General features: G+C 44.5%; 1 pseudogene; it reads right to left on the bottom strand.

Annotated features, from left to right (window-relative positions):
* LOC139536127 (cAMP-dependent protein kinase type II-alpha regulatory subunit-like) overlaps positions 1–13,406 on the bottom strand; it is a 51,345-nt pseudogene that overhangs the window by 24,227 nt on the left and 13,712 nt on the right.

Below are 13,406 nucleotides of genomic sequence, written 5' to 3' on the forward strand. Positions count from 1 at the left end.
TATGTACTCCTCCATAGCCTTGGTCTCCAGCCAGCGGTGGAGAATATAGCGGACCCCGAGGTGGTGAGGTGCCAGGGAGAAGATCAGTGGCACAAACAAAAGGATGGTGCGGGGGTAGGGAAGTTGCACGTGCCTTATTGAGAACTTCAAGTAGGTCATGGTACTCAGTGGGAATAACATACAAAGCCTTGCTGACGACCTGAGGAAGACGTCTGGGAGAAGGCTGTGCTGCTTGAAGACAGTGGGAATGGCAAAATGGGCTCCAAACCATGATGGAGCTTGTGGTCCAGTAAATAACAGGGTTCTGTTTTTGGAACCAGGAAAATCCCAAGACAACAGGAACATGGGGAGATGCAATGAGGAGGAACTGTAGTATGGTCTCACTGTGGTTACCGGAAATCCGTATTTGAATGGGCACAGTACAATGGGTGACTCCACCTATTGAGCGGCCATCCAGTGCCCTGGCATCCATGGGAGCTGAGAGAAGTTGAATGGGAATACCTAGCTCAGAAGCAATAGTAGCATCCATAAAACTTTCATCAGCCCCAGAGTCAATGAGCACTCGGAGAGACTTAGATTGGTCTCCCCACAGCACAAGCACAAAGAAAGGTGTACGGGTGATGGGAATTAGGGAACTCCCAGTCTGACTCACCAAAGTACTTGTACCCAACAGAGACAAGTGTTTCCTAACAGGACAGGTAGCTATATAATGTCCTGCCCCTCCAAAGTACAGACAACAGTTGGAATTCAGCCTACATGAGCGTTCCCCAACCGATAACCTAGCTCTTCCCAATTGCATAGGCTCAGGAGAATCCAACTCACCCGTCGTTGATAATTCCCGAGGGAGCTCGGGTGGCTTCGGATCCTCTCGGGAAAACTGCCTTCGTGAACTTCCAGATTCCATCGAAGGTGAGCGAGCCATAGCGGGTGAACGAGTGTGCCTGAGGCCAGACCTCCTCTCACTCCTGCGTTCCCTTAAGCGTCCATCAATTTTAATGGTTAGGGCGATGAGGGAGTCGAGATCCACTGGCAATTCCCGAGCAGCTAGCTCATCTTTTACCACCTCGGATAATGTAGAAAGGTATCGAAGAGAGACTCCGGATTCCTGACACTCTCGGCGGCCAACGTGCAAAAATCAACCTAGTAGTCTGCCACACTACGGGAGTTTTGACGTAAATCAAGAAGTTTACTGGCCGCCTCTCTCCCGGATACCGGAGACTCGAAAACTTTCCTCACCTCCGCCATGAATTCCTCCAGATGACAACAAAGGGTGGATTGCTGCTCCCAAAACAGCCGTGGCTCAGGAGAGCGCCCTTCCCGACATTAGCGTAATAATATACGCTATCTCGATCGGTCCAAAGGGAACGAAGATGTCTGTAGCTCAAAAATAAGCGAGCACTGAGAAAGAAAGCCCCAGCAGGTACCAGGATCTCCAGAATATCGCTCCGGAGGAGGTAAGCGGGGTTCTCGGGGAACCGGGGTAGGCTGTACCAACCACTAAAAGGAAAAAATGCACTGGGAGGTTGGAGTCTCTCAGGGATGGCAGACAGCCTGTGAGTTAACTCCTTAATTAGCTCCATAGTAGCCTTAAACACTTGGTCGTGGCGTTCTGTCAGAGAACGAAGCCCTTCCAGAAGGTCCTGTAACAGCTCCTCATGTCTCCCAATGATGGCTCCCTGCAGGGAGACAGATTGGCGAAGCTGGTCCAAGTCTGCTGGGTCTGTCATGGCCAGTTCGTACTATCATGACACAAGGTGAGACCCAGATGCAGACACAGGGGGCAGATGGTATGAGTTTAAGATGTTTAATAATCCAAAAAGGAGTAGGCAAGAGAACAGTCGTGGACAGGCAAAAGGTCAAAACCAGTTCAGAGTCCAGGAGGTACAGAGTGGCAGACAGGCTCAAGGTCAAGGCAGGCAGAATGGTCAGGCAGGCGGATACAGAGTCCAGAACAGGCAAGGGTCAAAACCGGGAGGACTAGAAAAAGGAGAATAGCAAAGGCAGGAAAACTGGAAAAAACGTTGGTTGACTTGGAACATACAAGACGAACTGGCACAGAGAGACAGGAAACACAGGGATAAATACACTGGGGAAACAAGCGACACCTGGAGGGGATGGAGACAATAACAAGGACAGGTAAAACAGATCAGGGTGTGACACAGACCAGAGAATCTTGTTTATCATGGTCTGAGAGTCCTTTTGGCAAACTCCAAGCGGGCTGTCATGTGCTTTTTACTGAGGAGTGGCTTCCGTCTGGCCACTCTACAATAAAGGCCTGATTGGTGGAGTGCTGCAGAGATGGTTGTCCTTCTGGAAGGTTCTCCCATCTCCACAGAGGAACTCTGGAGCTCTGTCAGCGTGACCATCTCCCTGACCAAGGCCCTTCTACCCCAATTATTTATTTTATTTTTTATTTAACCTTTATTTAACTAGGCAAGGCAGTTAAGAACAAATTCTTATTTACAATGACGTCCTACCCTGGCCAAACCCTAACCCGGACGACGCTGGGCCAATTGTGCGCCGCCCTATGGGACTACCAATCACGGCCGGTTGTGATACAGCCGGGAATCGAACCTAGGTCTGTAGTGTTGGGGATGAATCAGAATGAGTTGGGTAACATAGATAAGATGTTTTATTTTCATAATATGCTTGTGAGATACTTGTCATTAAAATCTTTCCCTTTATCTATAGGGTTGGTAGTTGCAGTTATCACTTCTCAGCTAGGGCTTAGTCACTTGGGGCCCAGAGAGGGGAGAGGTCAGGCTTGTCTTCATATGTCAATGTATCTGTTAAACCATGTGGTGCTATGTAGAATATCAGACGGGGAGGAGGACAGAATGGAACATTGTCTTCTTATGGGAATGTGTCTGTAACTATTCCTAAACCATGTGAAGGGATGGCGTTATTAATGGGGAACCAGTTAGTTATCTCATACAATGTCTGTACGCCAGTCACTCCCTACTTTTCTGGGGGAAAAAGGAAAGAGTATGGCTGTGTCTGGAACCATTGTATGTCCCCTCTGAGGTTGCCCTTATCTTGACCTAGTATTTGACCTAAGAGGCTCACTGTCTTCAGTGAGTTTGTCCAGGTTTGGGAGTATCTAGGATTGACAATTGATATATGCCATTGGATGAGGTAATGTTTTGGTAGACAGTGAAGTACCAAGGATGAGATTAGAACCTTGTTTAGGAGACCAAACTGAACGATAATTTATAGCGAATGCTGTCTAGCTATGGGATACTCCTCTCTCAAGTAAAAGTCTTTCTTTGTGAAGCAGTTCCTATTATCTGTGGTTTGTCATGTCGACTAGGGGGTGGATCTTTGCTATAAAAGATCTCAGTTGCCATTATGTTGGCCACTCTCAACTATTTAATTAGAGATACTGAAATGTTGAAAGTCAAATGCTATTGCAAAAGCTTAATGATTATTAAAGGTGACGTTTAAGTATAACTCTGACTGGTGTGTGGTTTGCTCTCTCATCATTTGGTAATACAGGAAATTGCCACGACAGTAGTGACGCCTCTAGTACCGAGATGCAGTGCCTTAGACCGCTGTACCACTCGGGAGCCCCAGTTTAGCCGGGCAGCCACCTCTAGGAAGAGTCTTGGTGGTTCCAAACTTCTTCCATTTAAGAATGATGGAGTCTGCTGTGTTCTTGGGAACCTTCAATGCTGCAGACATTTTTTGGTACTCTTCCCAAGATCTGTGCCTAGACACAATACTGTCTCAGAATTCTACGGACAATTCCTTTGACCTAATGGCTTGGATTTTTCTCTGACATGTACTGTCAACTGTGGGACCTTATATAGACAGGTATGTGCCGTTCCAAATCATGTCCAATCAATTGAATTTACCACAGGTGGACTCCAATCAAGTTGTAGACACAAAGCAAAGGGTCTGAATACTTATGTAAATAAGTTATTTCTGTTTTTTATTTGTAATAAATTTGCAAACATTTCTAAATACCTGTTTTTGCTTTGTCATTATGAGGTATTGTGTGTAGATTGTAGATTATGTTTTATTTAATCCATTTTGAAATAAGGCTGTAACGTAACAAAATGTGTAAAAAGTGAAGGGGTCTGAGTACTTTCCGAATGCACTGTATATCTTGATTAGATAAGTATTCAACCCCCTGAGTCAATACATGTTATAATCACATTTGGCAGCGATTACAGCTGTGAGTCTTTCCTGGTAAGTATCTAAGAGCTTTCCACACATGGATTGCACAACATTTTCCCATTATACTTTTCAAAAATCTTCAAACTCTGTCCAATTGGATGTTGATCATTGCTAGATAACCATTTTCAGGTCTTGCCATAGATTTTCAAGCAGATTTAAGTCAAAACTGTAACTCGGCCACTTCACATGTCTTCTTGGTTTAGTTAAACATTCACTGTCTTCTTGGTTTAGTTAAATTAGGATTGCAATTTACTTTATTAGCATTTTGATCCACTGCAGTGTAGATTTGGCCTTGTGTTTAAGGTTATTGCCCTGCTGAAAGGTGAATTCATCTCTCAGTGTCTGGTGGAAAGCTGACTGAACCAGGTTATTCGCTAGGATTTTTCCTGTGCTTAGCTCCATTTCATTTCTTTTTTATCCTGAAAAACTCCCCAGTCCTTAAGAATTATAAGCATACCATTAACATGATGCAGCCACCACTATGCTTGAAAATGTGGAGAGTGGGACTCAGTAATGTGTTGTATTGGATTTGCCCCAAACATAACAATTTGTATTCAGGACTAGGGGTTGGAACCGGGTCAGGGAACAGAACCGAAAACCAGAAAATAGCAAACATTTTCAAGGAACAGAAACGGAATCGGGAACGAAAGTGATCCATACTGTTCCGGTACAAAGCTGTTATTTTAAAAGCATGGAAACCGGTAAAAATGTTATTTTACTTTCTATATTTATTTTCTAGTCCCACAAAAAAGATCAACAAAGCGCCTATGCAAAGCCCTCACTCTCTCACTCAGAAACGTATTCCAGTGTCTGCCTGAAAGCTGAAAATCTTTGCCATTGTTTGTGAGTGTTTAGGCACCTGTCCCTCCAAAGCATAGGCTACGTTAGAAGCGTGAGAAGATAGGGAGAGAGATTTTTTATTAGCTAGAAAAGAATGGATTCACTTTTTCAATGCTAGTTAAGGATACTATAGGCCTAGTTATCACATTTCAAGTTGGATTTATTAACTACAAAAAGGTAAGACGTGTTTCTAATTCTGGTGCCGCTCTGCACACACAAGCTTGATAGCGTGATAGCTCAAGCTGGTTAGCTAGCTAGCTCAAAGGACATTCAAAGTTCCTTCATAGAAATCAAATCAAATCAAATTTTATTTTATTTGTCACATACACATGGTTAGCAGATGTTAATGCGAGTGTAGCGAAATGCTTGTGCTTCTAGTTCCGACAATGCAGTAATAACCAACAAGTAATCTAACCTAACAATTCCACAACTACTACCTTATACACACAAGTGTAAGGGATAAAGAATATGTACATACAGATATATGAATGAGTGATGGTACAGAACGCCATAGGCAAGATGCAGTAGATGGTATAGTGTACAGTCTATACATATGAGATGAGTAATGTAGGGTATGTAAACATAAGTGACATAGTTTAAAGTGGCTAGTGATACATGTATTACATAAAGATGGCAAGATGCAGTAGAGGATATACAGTACAGTATATACATATACATATGAGATGAGTAATGTAGGGTATGTAAACATTATATTAAGTGGCATTGTTTAAAGTGGCTAGTGATACATTTTTACATAATTTCCATCAATTCCCATTATTAAAGTGGCTGGAGTTGAGTCAGTATGTTGGCAGCGGCCACTAAATGTTAGTGGTGGCTGTTTAACAGTCTGATGGCCTTGAGATAGAAGCTGTTTTTCAGTCTCTCGGTCCCTGCTTTGATGCACCTGTACTGACCTCGCCTTCTGGATGATAGCGGGGTGAACAGGCAGTGGCTCGGGTGGTTGTTGTCCTTGATGATCTTTATGGCCTTCCTGTGACATCGGGTGGTGTAGGTGTCCTGGAGGGCAGGTAGTTTGCCCCCGGTGATGCGTTGTGCAGACCTCACTACCCTCTGGAGAGCCTTACGGTTGTGGGCGGAGCAGTTGCCGTACCAGGCGGTGATACAGCCCGACAGGATGCTCTCGATTGTGCATCTGTAGAAGTTTATGAGTGCTTTTGGTGACAAGCCGAATTTCTTCAGCCTCCTGAGGTTGAAGAGGCGCTGCTGCGCCTTCTTCACAACACTGTCTGTGTGGGTGGACCAATTCAGTTTGTCCGTGATGTGTACACCGAGGAACTTAAAACTTTCCACCTTCTCCACTACTGTCCCGTCGATGTGGATAGAGGGGTGCTCCCTCTGCTGTTTCCTGAAGTCCACAATCATCTCCTTTGTTTTGTTGACGTTGAGTGTGAGGTTATTTTCCTGACACCACACTCCGAGGGCCCTCACCTCCTCCCTGTAGGCCGTCTCGTCGTTGTTGGTAATCAAGCCTACCACTGTAGTGTTGTCCGCAAACTTGATGATTGAGTTGGAGGCGTGCATGGCCACGCAGTCGTGGGTGAACAGGGAGTACAGGAGAGGGCTCAGAACGCACCCTTGTGGGGCCCCGGTGTTGAGGATCAGCGGGGTGGAGATGTTGTTACCTACCCTCACCACCTGGGGGCGGCCCGTCAGGAAGTCCAGGACCCAGTTGCACAGGGCGGGGTCGAGACCCAGGGTCTCGAGCTTGATGACGAGTTTGGAGGGTACTATGGTGTTAAATGCTGAGCTGTAGTCGATGAACAGCATTCTCACATAGGTATTCCTCTTGTCCAGATGGGTTAGGGCAGTGTGCAGTGTGGTTGCGATTGCGTCGTCTGTGGACCTATTGGGTCGGTAAGCAAATTGGAGTGGGTCTAGGGTGTCAGGTAGGGTGGAGGTGATATGGTCCTTGACTAGTCTCTCAAAGCACTTCATGATGACGGAAGTGAGTTGCTACGGGGCGGTAGTCATTTAGCTCAGTTACCTTAGCTTTCTTGGGAACAGGAACAATGGTGGCCCTCTTGAAGCATGTGGGAACAGCAGACTGGGATAAGGATTGATTGAATATGTCCTTAAACACACCAGCCAGCTGGTCTGCGCATGCTCTGAGGACGCGGCTGGGAATGCCGTCTGGGCCTGCATCCTTAAGAGGGTTAACACGTTTAAATGTTTTACTCACCTCGGCTGCAGTGAAGGAGAGCCCACAGGTTTTGGTAGCGGGCCGTGTCAGTGGCACTGTATTGTCCTCAAAGCGAGCAAAAAAGTTATTTAGTCTGTCTGGGAGCAAGACATCCTGGTCCGCGACGGGGCTGGTTTTCTTTTTGTAATCCGTGATTGACTGTAGACCCTGCCACATACCTCTTATGTCTGAGCTGTTGAATTGCGACTCTACTTTGTCTCTATACTGGGACTTAGCTTGTTTGATTGCCTTGCGGAGGGAATAGCTACACTGTTTGTATTCGGTCATGTTTCTGGTCACCTTGCCCTGGTTAAAAGCAGTGGTTCGCGCCTTCAGTTTCACGCGAATGCTGCCATCAATCCACGGTTTCTGGTTTGGGAATGTTTTAATCGTTGCTGTGGGTACGACATCGTCAATGCACTTTCTAATGAACTCGCTCACCGAATCAGCGTATTCGTCAATGTTGTTGTTGGACGCAATGCGGAACATATCCCAATCCACGTGATCGAAGCAGCTTGAAGCGTGGAATCAGATTGGTCGGACCAGCGTTGAACAGACCTGAGCGCGGGAGCTTGCTGTTTTAGTTTCTGTTTGTAGGCTGGAAGCAACAAAATGGAGTCGTGGTCAGCTTTTCCGAAAGGAGGGCGGGGGAGGGCCTTATATGCGTCGCGGAAGTTAGTATAACAATGATCCAAGGTTTTACCAGCCCTGGTAGCACAATTGATATGCTGATAGAATTTAGGGAGGTTTGTTTTCAGATTAGCCTTGTTAAAATCCCCAGCTACGATGAATGCAGCCTCAGGGTGTGTGGTTTCCAGTTTACAAAGAGTCAGATAAAGTTTGTTCAGGGCCATCGATGTGTCTGCTTGGGGGGGAATATATACGGCTGTGATTATAATCGAAGAGAATTCCCTTGGTAGATAATGCGGTCGACATTTGATTGTGAGGAATTCTAAATCAGGTGAACAGAATGACTTGAGTTCCTGTATGTTGTTATGATCACACCACGTCTCGTTAATCATAAGGCATACACCCCCGCCCCTCTTCTTACCAGAAAGATGTTTGTTTCTGTCGGCGCGATGCGTGAAGAAACCAGCTGGCTGCACCGACTCCGTTAGCGTCTCTCGAGTGAGCCATGTTTCCGTGAAGCAAAGAACGTTACAATCCCTGATGTCTCTCTGGAATGTTACCCTTGCTCGGATTTCATCAACCTTATTGTCAAGAGACTGGACATTGGCGAGTAGTATGCTAGGGAGTGGAGCGCGATGTGCCCGTCTCCGAAGCCTGACCAGGAGACCGCTTCGTTTGCCCCTTTTACGGCGTCGTTGTTTAGGGTCGCCGGCTGGGATCAGATACATTGTATTGGGTGGAAGGCAAAACACACGATCCGCTTCGGGAGAGTCATATTCCTGGTTGTAACGATGGTGAGTTGACGTTGCTCTTATATTCAGTAGTTCCTCCCGACTGTATGTAATGAAACCTAAGATTACCTGGGGTACCAATGTAAGGAATAACACATAAAAAAACAAAATACTGCATAGTTTCCTAGGAACGCGAAGCGAGGCGGCCATCTCGGTCGGCGCCGGAAGCCGCTCCTCCTAGGTATAATTTTGTTGACCTAATTTAGATAATGCATGTCATATAAAGCTGCCTAGTGCTTTAAGCCTGCTCCTCAACCTTCTCTCGCTCTCTCTCCACCCGTAAAACTTCAGTCACATCTTGAGCCATAGGCTACACTTGTCTGTCCATCACACATGTAAACAACTAGCTTGCCTGCTCTATCCGCACTGATTGGTGACGTAATTTAATTAGCTAAATGTAAAATGTTGTTTTCACAGGTAAAACAATTGACAGAAAGGAACGATATAAGCCTGTAATTTGGAGGGGGGGGGGGGGGGGTTGAACTGGTTCAGATCTTTATTTTGATGTTTGGAACAGTGGAACAGAAAGAAAAAATAAATTAGGTTCCTACTTCTGTTCAGGACAAAAATGTAATTGCTTTGCTACATTTCTTTGGCAGTATTACTTAAGTGCCTTGTTGTAAACAGGATTTATGTTTTGGAATGTTTTTATTCTGTACAGGCTTCCTTCTTCTCACTCTGTCAATTAGGTTAGTATTGTGGAGTAACTACAATGTTGTTGATCCTTCCTCAGTTTTCTCCTATCACAGCCATTAAACTCTGTAACTGTTTTAAAGTCACCATTGGCCTCATGGCGAAATCCCTGAGCAGTTTCCTTCCTCTCCGGCAACTGAGTTAGGAAGGACATCTGTATCTTTGTAGTGACTGGGTGTATTGATACACCATTCAATGTGTAATTAATAACTTCTCCATGCTCAAAGAGATAGTCAATGTATTATTATTTTTTGCCCATCTACCAATAGGTGCCCTTCTTTGCGAGGCATAGGAATACCTCCCTGATCTTTGTGGTTGAATCTGTGTTTGAAATTCACTGCTCGACTGAGGGACCTTACAGATAATTGTATGTGTGGGGTACAGAGATGAGGTATTATGTGACTTGTTAAGCACATTTTTACTCCTGAACTTATTTTGGGTTTGCCATAACAAAGGGGTTAAATACTTACTGACTCAAGACATTTCAGCTTTTCATTTTAAATTCAGGCTGTTACACAAAAGGAGGAAAAAGTCAAGGGGTGTGAATACTTTCTAAAGACATTGTAGATGCCCTTTTTTCAATTATTGAATTGGAATTTCAGATTACTTCCTGAAATGACTGACTTCAAGTGAAATTGACCGCAACCCTTGCATACACACGCAGAAACGCACACAGAGTAAACACACACACACTCACTCACCTCTTGCCCTCTGGTGTGAGGAGGTGCTTCAACCATTCATAGGTCATGAAATAATCCCACTGGCTGGCACGTCTGAGAAACAAAGTCGGACTGTCAGAATCACTGGCACAAAGTCAGTTGTCTAATAACACAATCACTACTGAACAAACATATCTAGCTTTTAGATAAAGAGTTGGATATTAGAGACAGGGGTATATGATATATAGTCAATCAGTCAGTTAGTAGAGTTAGATATTAGAGATGGGTATAGGATATATATTCAGTCAGTCAGTAAAGTTAGATATTAGAGACAGGGGTATAGGATGTATAGTCAATCAGTCAATCAGTAGAGTTAGATATTAGAGACGGGTATAGGATATAAGGTGAATCAGTCTGTCAGCAAAGTTAGATATTAGAGACAGGGGTATAGTATATACTGTATATTCAGTCAGTTAGTCAGTAGAGTTAGATATCAGAGACAAGGGTATAGGATATATTGTATATTCAGTCAGTTAGTCAGTAGAGTTAGATATCAGAGACAAGGGTATAGGATATATATTCAATCTGTCAGGAAGTACCTCTCATGAGGGTGAGAGCAGTGCCTCTGTAGATTCCCCTCTCTTTGTACAGCTGCTTCACACAGTTCATGGGCCCAGCATACTTCAGCTCCCCTCTGGCAGCCTGGATCTATTGTGGTGGAGAAATCAGAATTAGCTAAGTAACATAGATAATAATGAAGATGTCTTATCTGCTGAATATGCTTATTTGATTGAACTGTTGAAACTCTTGTTATTAGAATGTCTCCTTTCGGACTCTGGTGTTGGCAGCTGCACTTCCTCCCTCAAATGGGCCTGAGTCACCTTGGGTCCAGAGAAGGGAGAAGTCGGGCTTGTCTATCACATGTCACTGTTGCTATGCAGAATATCAGCAAGGACATGGCAAAGGAGGTCAGAAGGAAACATTGTTTCCATATGTGAACTATGTGTATTTATTGCAAACCATGTGAAGGGATGGCGTGAGTAGTGGGGAACCAATCACTTGTCTCCACAGTGTCTATGCGTCAGTCATCTCCTCCTAAGGGGAGATTGTTCTCTCCCCTAGTTCAAGGTGGAAACTAAGTAACAACAAATGTCCTAAGTTCTTAGTACTGAACAAAACAACAAGTTCTTTGTATTTGGGGCCTAAGGTCTGGCACAGGATGTGTGGGGTTAGTGTTTGGAACGATTGTACGTCATCTCTGCGGTTGCACCTATCCTGACCTATCCTGAGATAGTATATAACCCAGAGGCTCATTCCACTCAGGGAGCACTCACTCCATTAATTTGTGTTTGATGTGACCTGCTCCCTTATTAATTAGTGAATGAAGATTTAGTTTCAGTGTAACTCTGACTTGTGTGATAAGTTTGTCTCTCCTCATTTGATAGTATTTAAAATATCCACCACATCACGTTACATAATCAACTGGGTTCAAACCCCGGGTCATCTGCATGCCACAAGACCGTGTCAGCCTGCTGAGCTAAAGCCTAGGTACTAACCCAGGAAGCAAGCACAAGTCTTCAGGACTCAGGGAAGGTTTTGAATCACGTGAGCGTGGTTCACTGAACCATCTCCGTTAACCTAAGCCTGTTATCCTCAACCCAGTTAACTTAAGCCTGTTATCCTAAACCCAGTTAACTTAAGCCTGTTAGCCTAAACCCAGTTAACTTAAGCCTGTTACCCAAAACCCAGTTAACTTAAGCCTGTTAGCCTAAATCCAGTTAACTTTAGCCTGTTACCCAAAACCCAGTTAACTTAAGCCTGTTAGCCTAAACCCAGTTAACTTAAACCTGTTAACTGAAACCCAGTTCTGTGTGGTCTTACTGTAGGTGTTTCTCACCTGTAGGAGACACTTGATGCGTTCTCCAGGGGCCATGATGGTTGTGGTGAACACACCTGACAGCATCCCGGCAGCAAACAGCTGTGGATACCTGAGAAGGACAGCAGATGGTTATGCACAACACAAACAAGCGCACACACATAAACATATGCATACACACACACACACACACACACACACACACACACACACACACACACACACACACACACACACACACACACACACACACACACACACACACACACACACACACACACACACACACACACACACACACACACACACACACACACACACACACACACACAACCATACGCACACACATGCCTGTGCACACAAACTCTTTCAACATAAAAATGGGTGAAGACACTACTATGGAACGATCACCTACAGTTGAAGTCGGAAGTTTACATACACTTAGGTTGGAGTCATTAAAACTCCTTTTTCAACCACTCCACAAATGTCTTGTTCACAAGTCACACAAGTCATTTTTCCAACAATTGTTTACAGACAGATTATTTCACTTATAATTCACTGTATCACAATTCCAGTGGGTCAGAAGATTACATACACTAAGTTGACTGTGCCTTTAAACAGCTTGGAAAATTCCAGAAAATTATGTTGTGGCTTTAGAAGCTTCTGATAGGCTAATTGACATAATTTGAGTCAATTGGAGGTGTACATGTGGATGTATTTCAAGGCCTACCTTCAAACTCAGTGCCTCTTTGATTGACATCATAGGAAAATCAAAAGAAATCAGCCAAGACCTCAGAAAAAAAATGTAGACCTCCACAGGTCTGGTTCATCCTTGGGAGCAATTTCCAAATGCCTGAAGGTCCCAAGTTCATATGTACAAATAATAGTATGCAAGTATAAACACCATGGGACCACGCAGCCGTCATACCGCTCAGGAAGGAGGCACGTTCTGTCTCCTAGAGATTAACGTATTTTGGTGCGAAAAGTGCAAATCAATCCCAAAACAAAAGCAAAGGACCTTGTGAAGATGCTGGAGGAAACAGGTACAAAGGTATCTATATCCACAGTAAAACGAGTCCTATATCGACATAACCTGAAATGCCGCTCAGCAAGGAATTAGCCACTGCTCCAAAACCGTCATAAAAAAGCCAGACTACGGTTAGCAACTGCACATGGGGACAAATATCGTACTTTTTGGAGAAATGTCCTCTGTTCTGATGAAACAAAAATAGAACTGTTTGGCCATAATGACCATCGTTATATTTGGCAGAAAAAGGGGGGGGCTTGCAAGCTGGAGAACACTATCCCAACCGTGAAGCACGGGGATGGCAGCATCATGTTGTGGGGGTGCTTTGCTGCAGGCGGGACTGGTGCACTTCACAAAATAGATGGCATCATGAGGTAGGAAAATGATGTGGATATATTGAAGCAACATCTCAAGACATCAGTCAGGAAGTTAAAGCTTGGTCGCAAATGGGTCTTCCAAATGGACAATGACCCTAAGCATACTTCCAAAGTTGTGGCAAAATGGCTTAAGG

This window comes from Salvelinus alpinus, chromosome 12 (genome assembly GCF_045679555.1).
Source record: "Salvelinus alpinus chromosome 12, SLU_Salpinus.1, whole genome shotgun sequence".
Taxonomy (NCBI): Eukaryota; Metazoa; Chordata; class Actinopteri; order Salmoniformes; family Salmonidae; genus Salvelinus; species Salvelinus alpinus.